We start from the raw sequence: 10681 nt of genomic DNA, 5'->3' as shown, positions 1-10681 counted from the left end.
AGACTCCGGCGGCATGGCAGAGAAGGGGAGGGGCCATTACTGGGCACCGAAGGAGGCGGGGAGTGCAGTGGTCCCCCCATAAAAGGGTGTTGGACCACAGAAGACGCGCTCATGTTCAAAACTTCACCATGGAAGTAGGACAACAGGAGCAGCTGCAGCAGCCGCCTTCACAGCAGCAGCAGCAGCAGGAGCTCTCACCAGATGCCTTGCCGAGCCACCAGCATACCAGGAGCAGCCGCTCAAGTGGTAAAAACAGTGGTCGTTCCGTCCGGCAAGATTCGTCAGCGTCCAGGAGGGACACTTCACGTGCATCTGTCCAGCCTCCAAAATCGGTACCCTTGATTGTCGGCGGTGGTGAGTGATCTACGTGAATGTATCCCTTATGGTAACGGGGTCCATTTTTTCTGTTTTGATCACTAGGGGTCCAGGAAAGCTAGCGGTAAAACAAAGAACCGAGAGTGTGCCCTTTGTAAAGACCCGCTTGCAGTTCAGTATCAGAAGGATCTCTGTGCTAGCTGCATTAATAAGACTATTCAAGAAGAGACCACTAATTTCGCCACTAGCCTTAAAGCCATAATACAGGCTGAAATAAAAGACTCCTTGAAATCGGCCCTTAGTGAACCGAGAGGGAGAAGCCGTAGGGCATCTACAGAGTCGGATACCTCTCGGAGACAGGGGAGTCATAAAACATCCCGATCTCCCTCTACTTCCCCGGCCTCGGTCCACTCTTCAGATTCCTCCTCGGACAGTGATTCTGGAGGTCGTCCATGCTTTCCAACTGAGGACGTGGACAAGTTAGTCAAAGCAGTTAGGTCTGCTATGGGTCTTAAAGAGGAGAAGACACCTAGGTCACTAGAGGATGTCATGTTTGGTGGCTTAGAAGAGAGGAGGAAACGCACGTTTCCAGTTAATGCAAAAATAAAAGCATTAATTGAGAAAGAGTGGAAAAGACCTGAAAAAATGGGTTCTTTGCCCTCTTCATCCAAAAGGAGATATCCCTTTGAAGTTAAAGACTCTGAACCCTGGGAAAAGATCCCAAAAATTGACGGAGCGGTAGCTAAATGTTTAAAAAGATCATCCCTTCCATTAGAAGACTCGGGTGTTCTTAAAGACCCGCTTGATAAAAAAGCAGATGGGTTTCTCAGACATATCTGGGAAGCCTCAGCGGGGGGCCTGAAGCCAGCAATCGCTGGAACATGTACGGCCCGCGCTCTAATGGTCTGGCTACAGCAGATAGAGGATCAGCTAAGAGACAAGGTACCCAGAACCGACATCCTTGCCAATATATCCTTAGTGCAAGGAGCAGCAGCCTTTTTAGCAGACTCTTCTGCGGATTCCGCAAGACTAACGGCCAGAGCAGCGAGCTTGTCTAATGCGGCAAGAAGAGCCCTCTGGCTCAAAGGTTGTCCGGGGGATTTGCCATCTAAACACAAGCTGTGCTCCATCCCATGTGATGGCCATCTTCTCTTTGGGAAAAAGCTTGAAGAGATCCTGGAACATGCAGGAGATAAAAAGAAAGTCTTTCCCAATATCCCTAAAGAGTCCAAAAAACCCTTTTTTCGGAGGAGAAGATATAATAGAGGTCGCCCCCCAGGGGAAAGAAAAAACTGGGACTTTAGGGATAAGAGAGGCTCAGGCTATATGTTTAAAGGGCCCTCTACATCGGCCAAAAAATCCCCCCAATGACATTACGCCAGAAGTGGGAGGAAGACTCTCCCTCTTCTTTCCGGCCTGGGTAAATATCTCCCCCAGTACCTGGGTCATAAATATTATTAGAGACGGCCTCAAAATAAAATTCATCTGTCCACCCAGACGAAACTTTATAATAACTCCCCGAAGGAAGTCTCTGCAGGAACAATCTGCCCTAGAAACCGAAGTCTTGGGACTTATTCACAAAAAGGTTCTTCAGGAGGTTCCGGTTCGGGAGGAGGGAGAGGGGTTTTACTCCCCCCTCTTCTTAATCCAAAAACCGGATTATCAATACACAGCCCTTCCGTTCGGTCTGTCTACAGTTCCCAGGGTTTTCACCAAGGTGATGGTGGAAGTAATGTCGTACCTCCGGTCCCGGGATGTAGTCATTGTCCCATACCTGGACGATTTCCTTGTAATAGGAAGGTCAGAGTCCCACTGCACTCATCAAGTATCAGTGGTAACATCAACTCTAAGGGAGCTGGGTTGGATAATAAATATCCCCAAGTCCAGACTGCTGCCAGTAAAATCACAGTCCTTCCTGGGGTTAATACTGGACTCCGAACGTCAGCTCTGTCTCCTTCCAGAAAACAAAGTAGACAAAATAATAAACCTGGCCAGTACAGCAATACGCCAGCCAACAATGACTCTGAGAAAGGCAATGTCCCTTCTAGGCTCGTTAACGTCATGTATTCCGGCAGTAGAATGGGCACAATTCCACCTAAGACAACTACAGTGGGAAGTTCTCTCAGCTCAAAGACTGCTAAAAGGGCATTTAGAAGGAAATCTATGTCTCTCCCTGGGCGTAAGGGATTCCCTAGTTTGGTGGACGGAAAAAAATCACCTGACAATGGGGGTCCGGTGGCAAAATCCGGTCAATAGACATCATTACGACCGACGCAAGCGGTACAGGTTGGGGGGCTCACCTGAGGTCTCACTCTGTACAAGGTACCTGGTCCATACGAGAGAAAAACTATGGATCAAACGAAAAAGAGCTATGGGCAGTGGAGAAATCCCTAAGACATTTTCTTCCTTTACTTCGGGGTCGTCATACTCGAATCCTGACGGACAATCGAGCAGTAGTAGCGTATGTCAACCATCAGGGGGGAACGAGGTCCAAAGGCCTCATGCATGCATCAAATCTACTCTTTCAACTAGCAGAACAACACCTGTCATCTCTGTCGGCGTTGCACATCAAAGGCATAGAAAACACTCAAGCGGACTTCCTGAGTCGCAGAGGCTTAAGGCAGGGGGAATGGTCCTTAAACCCCCAGATATTTCAACAAATAGCCCAAGCCTGGGGCACACCAGAGATAGACTTGTTCGCCAACTCTCACAACAGAAAAGTCAGAAAGTTCTGCTCCTTGAATCCGAGAGAACATCCCTTCGCAGTAGATGCCCTACTGATACCTTGGAAGTTTTCTCTGGCCTACGCATTCCCCCCGATAGTGATGATTCCAGCCGTGATCCAAAAAATCAGAGAGGATCAGGCGAAAATCATCTTCATAGCTCCTTTTTGGCCAAGAAGACCATGGTTCTCCCTTCTAAGACAGATGTCGGTAACAGACCCATGGATCCTGCCAGAGGTTCCGGACCTGCTAACCCAGGGCCCAGTGACCCACTCTCAGGTGAAGGGCTTCCATCTCGCAGCCTGGAATTTGAGAGGGCGTTACTAAGTCGCCAAGGATTCTCTCCAGGGTTAATCTCCACCCTGTTGAAAAGCAGAAAACCCATAACCTCTAGGATCTATGGTAGGACATGGAAAAAATTTCTCGACTTCCTGGGTGAACCATTGGGGGAGGTGGCTCCAATAGGTCCTATCCTAGAGTTTCTGCAAGCAGGATTACATCTTGGGTTAGCAACCAGCACCCTTAAAGTTCAGGTTTCAGCCTTGGGGGCCCTATATAACTGTAATCTTGCCTCAAATAGATGGGTCTCACGATTCATAAAATCTTGTAGTAGATCTCGGCCGGTCATTATCCCAAAAATCCCTCATTGGGATCTAAATTTGGTCTTAGAAGCCCTGACTAAACAACCCTTTGGACCTTTCCAGGAGTTATCACCTAAGATACTTACCCTTAAAACAGTTTTACTAGTGGCCTTAACATCGGCAGGTAGGGTAAGTGATTTACAGGCCCTGTCAATATGCCCTCCTTATACTCAGGTTTTTAATGACAGGATTGTTCTAAGACCAGACCCGGCTTATCTCCCCAAGGTGGTTCAAAAATTCCATAGGAGTCAAGAGATTACTTTACCATCATTCTGTAATAATCCTAAAAATCCAGGGGAACAAAAGTTCCACATGTTAGATGTGAGAAGAGCTATGTTACAATACATATCTATGACTAGTCAGTGGAGGAAAGACCAAACCCTATTCATAGCCTTTCAGGGTAGCAAAAGAGGGTGCGGGGTAGCTAAAAGTACCATTGCTAGATGGATCAGGGAGGCCTTTAGTTTATCCTATTCTGCAAGTGGCACTCCGGTTCCTGACGGCATCAAGGCTCACTCCACCAGAGCTGTGGCTACCTCCTGGGCAGAGAAAGCTGAGGTATCAATTGACCAAATTTGCAAGGCCGCTACTTGGTCCTCACCTTCAACTTTTTTCAAACACTACCGGCTAGACCTTTCCTCCTCTGCTGACCTAACCTTTGGTAGAAGAGTGCTACAAGCGGTGGTCCCTCCCTAAGGTTTCATTCTACAAAATTCTCTCAGGTGTGCCGTCATGGGGGAAGGGAAAACACCAAGGTTACTTACGAGTAGCCGGTTTTTCCGGAGCCCATGACGGCACCCGTATATTCCCCCCCTTTTCACCCTTTCGGTGTGCACTATTGTTTTGGGTGTGTTTAGTTAATATAATGTGGTGTTGGATTGCCATGTGTACTAACCAGGGGGGCCTCTCATGCTCTGAAAACCAACTGAAGCGACAGAGAGGTACCGCCCTTTTATTTTCAGTAGGGTTTCCTGTCCTGACTGGGCGGATCCCCTCTCTCAGGTGTGCCGTCATGGGCTCCGGAAAAACCGGCTACCCGTAAGTAACCTTGGTGTTTTTTTGCTCTTTTTAAGCTGCTCTCTCAACTTTCAAAAAGCTGGTTTAGTCTGGGAAGTAAGTAAGTTTCAAGCCAGAAACCTTTTAAAAAGCTGCAGACTTACTCTAGTAGAGTGGCATTAAAAGTTGTATATCAATTTTAGAAGTGTTCTATCTAAAGATCAACCACGTTTACCAACTGTCAGGCGACACTTTAGTAAACTTCACTAAATATAATGGTTGGACACTATTGGTTCAGTGAGGTGCCACAGTGGTAGTGGAACTTCACTTAAAAATAGAAGAAAAGAGCCACGGCACTCCAAGAAATGCAATAAATCAAATTTGGCATTATCATAGAGTGAGAATAAAGCTCCAGACCTTGGTCATGGCCTGTCTGTATCAGGGAGCTTACTGTATATACTAGAGTATAAGCCGAGGCACCTAATTTTACCACAAAAAACTGGGAAAACGTTTTGACTCAAGTATAAGCTTATGGTGGGAAATGCAGCAGCTACTGGTAAATGCTCCATAAAGTTGATGGGCCTCATAAGATGCTCCATACAAAATATGCCCCATATTATGCTCCATAAAGTTCAAGATGGGCCCCATAAAATGCTCAATACAGTTTATGCTGATCCCCATATACCATGTATTGCTGCTGCATGGAAAAAAAAAATGAAATACTTCTCGTTGCTGCCCGCTGCTTTTCAGCATCGCCGTCTCTCTGCACTGACTGTTCAGGCAGAGGGCGCACAGTAATCACGTCATCGCGCCCTCTGACCTGAACGTCAGTCAGAGGACGCGGAAGACATCGCAGCGGTGGAACGGGGAGAGGTGAATATCGCAAGTATCGGGGGCCTGAGCAAGCGGCGGCACAGGCACCTGGCCACCAGAGTTGACCGAGTCCCCGCCTGCTCAGAACCCCGTCACTTGCCCCGGTGCTAACGCCGACCCTGTCAGCAGTCACCGGAACACTCAGAGGCTGTAGGCGCGCGCAGATGACCAGGAGAGACCGGGGAACACCCGCACTGCAGCGGAGAACAAGTGGGACCGTGACTCGTGTATAAGCAAAGGGGGGTCTTTTTCAGCAAAAAAAAATGTGCTGAAAAAGTATATACGGTATCCTGTTTATAGTGAGCAGTGCAGAATGAGGTCCACAAGTGACCAAAATGTTCACCATTATACATTGGCTTTTTATGTTGACACTAGAATAATTCCAAATTTACTTTTCTGATTGCATCTCTTGCAGTGACATGGTTTTGCAAAGCAGCCACTGGCCAAAGTTACTTAAAAAGTAAGTAAAAAAAGTAAAACAATTGCGGAAAAATACACACATTTCCGATATCTCTTTACATTTTTCACGATATCGGCAAAAAAAGGAATATAAAAATGACAATAAAATTAAGCAAACCCCGTGTATCTCAGGACAGAAAAGTGCAAAAATATTTGAATATCCGAACGAGGAAAATATTTAGATGTTTTAAAGCGTATTTATGATAAATACAAAAATTGTGTTTAAAGAGGAAAATAGGGGAAAATGGCTCTGTTCTGAACTGGTTAATCAGGAGACGGAAAACATTTTTTTTTTGCCAGATAAACCAATATGGCAAAAATGCACCAAAATGTACAAGAGCCAATTGATTTTTCTCTGTGAATTGTGCATAACATTTCAGTTTCATTCACCTCTATTCAATAGTAGAATCCTGCACATTGTTTAATATCATAGAAGAATAATATGATTTCTTACTAGTCCTGACATTTTCGGGGCATTGAAACACAATCCATGAATTGGGAAAAGGAGAATCCTGGGAAGATAAATAGTATTAATCTTATTAGCTGTGTAGTCCTGACAAAAGATTTATAACCACGGAAAGACGTACAGTGGATATAAAGAGTCCACACTCTGCTAAATAAATGCCAGGTATTGTCATGTAAAAGAAAAAAATCATATCAAGAAAAATAATTTCAGATCTTTTTCCACCTTTAATGTTACCCATAATCTGTAATAATAATAATTTTATATAGAACGCAAACATATTATGCAGCACTTTACAGTTACGCGGGGACATATACAGACCATAAATTCAATACAAGATTTAAAGGAGAAGGGTAATTCCAGGCACCAAGTTACAATACTGTGTGTGTAATTGCAGCCTAAATGCTCTGAAATGACCTTGTCAGATCTCTTCTGGGGGGTGCAAACATAACCGTGCATATGATATATTAGCGAAGGTAAAAAGAAAAGCAGCATTCACCCGATCCTTCTTTCAAAATGGGGTTTAATCCATTATATAGAAGGCATTAATACATGCGGAGGTGCAGGTGTCAGAAGTTTTTCATGAAAAAACGTCTGGCAGGTCTCACTTTTTCATGAAAAATTCCCCTGACACCTGCACCTCCGCAGGTACAGATAACAACAAAATTTGTAAATATACAGCCAATACCCAAACCATGGATAGACTCTGTATTAGGGGTATAAAAAAATATAATATATATATATATAGCTCAAAAAAATAAAAGGAACACTAAAATCCCACATCCTAGATATCACTGAATGAAATATTCCAGTTGTAAATCTTTATTCATTACATAGTGGATTGTGTTGAGAACAATAAAACCTAAAAATGATCAACGTAAATCACAACTAATATCCCGTGGAGGTCTGGAGTTGGAATTATGCTCAAAATCAAAGTGGAAAATGAAGTTAAAGGCTGATCCAACTTCAGAGGATACCTCAACACAAGGAAATGATGCTCAGTAGTGTGTGTGGCCTCCACGTGCCTGTATGATCTCTCTACAACGTCTGGGCATGCTCCTAATGAGGCGGCGGATGGTCTCCTGAGAGATCGCCTCTCAGACCTGGACTAAAGCACCCGCCAACTCCTGGACAGTCTGTGATGCAACGTGACGTTGGTGGATAGTGCGAGACATGATGTCCCAGATGTGTTCAATCGGATTCAGGTCTGGAGAACAGGCGGGCCAGTCCATATCTTCAATGCCTTCATCTTGCAGGAACTGCTGACACACTCCAGCCACATGAAGTCTGGCATTGTCCTGCATTAGGAGGAACCCAGGGCCAACCGCACCAGCATATGGTCTCAAAAGGGGTCTGAGGATCTCATTTCGGTAGCGAATGGCAGTCAGGCTACCTCTGGCGAGTACATGGAGGGCTGTACGGCCCTCCAAAGAAATGCCACCCCACACCATTACTGACCCACTACCAAACCGGTCATGCTGAAGGATGTTGCAGGCAGCAGATCGCTCTCCACGGTGTCTCCAGACTCTGTCACGTCTGTCACATGTGCTCAGTGTGAACCTGCTTTCATCTGTGAAGAGCACAGGGCGCCAGTGGCGAATTTGCCAATCCTGGTGTTCTGTGGCAAATGCCAAGTGTCCTGCATGGTGGTGGGCTGTGAGCACAACCCCAATCTGTGGACGTCGGGCACTCAGACCATCCTCATGGAGTCGGTTTCTAACCATTTGTGCACACACATGCACTTTTGTGGCCTGCTGGAGGTCATTTTGCAGGGCTCTGGCAGTGCTTCTGTTCCTCCTTGCACAAAGGCTGAGGTAGCGGTCCTGCTGCTGGGTTATTGCCCTCCTACGGACCCCTCCACGTCTCCTGGTGTACTGTTCTGTCTCCTGGTAGCGCCTCTGGACACTACGCTGACAGACACAGCAAACGTTCTTGCCACAGCTCGCATTGATGTGCCATCCAGGATGCGCTGCACTATCTGAGTCACTTGTGTGGGTTGAAGAGTCCGTCTCATGCTACCACGAGTGTGAAAGCACAACCTACATTCAAAAGTGACCAAAACATCAGCCAGAAAGCATTGGTACTGAGATGTGGTCTGTGGTTCCTACCTGTAGAACTACTCCTTTATTGAGTGTGTCTTGATAATTGCCAATAATTTCCATCTGTTGTCTATTCCATTTGCACAACAGCATGTGAAATTGATTGTCAAACAGTGTTGCTTCCTAAGTGGACAGTTTGATTTCATGGAAGTTTGAGTTACTTGGGAGTTATATTCTGTTTAGGTGTTTACTTTATTTTTTGAGCAGTATATATGTATATATATGTATATATATATATATATATATATATATATATATATATATATATATATATATATATATATATATATATATATATATATATACACACACACACACACATACAGTGGGTACGGAAAGTCTTCAGACTCCTTTAAACTTTTCACTCTTTGCTTCATTGCAGCCATTTGGTAAATTCAATTTGGTAATTTCACCCCATCGTGACAGAAAAAAACAGAAATGTGAGTCGTCTTGGGATTTATCCAACAGGTTTTTCACACCTGGATTTGGGGATCCTCTGCTATTCTTCCTTGCAGACCCTTTCCAGTTCCATCAGGTTGGATGGTGAACGTTGGCGGACAGCCATTTTCAGGTCCCTCCAGAGATGCTCAATTGGTTTTAGGTCAGGGCTCTGGCTGGGCTAGTCAAGAATGGTCACATAGTTGTTCTGAAGCCACTCCTTTGTTATTTTAGTGTGCTTAGGGTCATTATCTTGTTGGAAGGTGAACCTTCGGCCAAGTCTGAGGGCCAAAACACTCTGAAAGAGGATTTCATCCAGGATATCTCTGTACTTGGCTGCATTCATATGCATTTCACACATATATATATATATATATATATATATATATATATATATATATATATATATATATATATATATATATATATAAAAATACTGATTATTTACAGTTGGTTAAAACTAACACATGAGCCATGCACACAGTGAACAGGCCTGTAGGGACACCGTTCACACCACCAAGAAACTGAAACACAAAAAGGCACAGTAAAACCAAAGCTCTGTTGCAGAAAATATCAGTAAATAGCAAGTGCTAGTAAAAAGATGGAAAAACACAGGGTATTTGGTTAATCCGTTTTTTGCAAAAAATGTATATTAAGCCGCTCTACCAAACGTCAAGGTACACCCGTATTAGAGCAGTCCTAACTAATGTATGTAATCCCTATCTGATGTATTTAAAAACCTGGTTATATGTATAGTACCTGTATGAGCAGGATTCAGAAAGGAAATGTCCAATGTGGACAAGTAGCATAGAACGGCTTTTATATGCACGGCTCACAGGGAGTGGTGGGAACTAGGGAGGTTCCCACCCCTCCCTGTCAGCCGTGCACATAAAATGACAAAAACCTGGAATTTTAACAGGGGTGTGTAGACTAGTTATATCAACTGTATATTATCCATCTACATTAGTGTTCAAAATAATAGCAGTGTGTTCAAAAACATCACAGTTAATCACAAAATCTTTTCTACTGGTTTTTATTTCCATGCATTGGAAACATTGCTCACTGTTTTCTAATTCAAAATATGAAGAGGAATGTATATAATTTGTAACTACTTTACAGAAAATAAGAAAAAATGAACATTGGGCTGTTCGAAAAAATAGCAGTGCCTGCATTTGTCTTTACAAACTCACAATATGTACTATTTTTTATGACGATTTTGCATTCCTGTGAATCACTAACCTAATATTTTGTTGTATACCCAGTTTTTTAGAACTGCTTCACATCTATGTTGCATAGAGTCAACCAACTTCTGTCACCTGTTATTCCAGTCCAGGATGCTTGGACTACATCCCACAAATTTTTGGCTTTGCCTCAGAAACTGCATTTTTTATGTCATTTTGTTAGACTGGAATCAAGATTTTGCTCGTTTACTGGTGTGTTTTGGGTCGTTGTCTTGTTGAAACAGCCATGTCAAGAGCATGTCCTCTTTAGCGTAAGGCAACTATGACCTCTTCAATTATTTTAATATATGGAAACTGGTCTATGATACATGGTATCCGGTAAATAGGTCCGGGACCATAGTAGGAAAAACATGCCCATATCATGATGATTGCACCACCATGCTTCACTGTCTTCAGCGTGTACTGTGGCTTGAATGCAAAGTTTGAGGGTCGT

This window comes from Ranitomeya variabilis, chromosome 1, assembly GCF_051348905.1.
Source record: "Ranitomeya variabilis isolate aRanVar5 chromosome 1, aRanVar5.hap1, whole genome shotgun sequence".
Taxonomy (NCBI): domain Eukaryota; kingdom Metazoa; phylum Chordata; class Amphibia; order Anura; family Dendrobatidae; genus Ranitomeya; species Ranitomeya variabilis.
Note: the sequence above shows the minus strand (reverse complement) of the source record.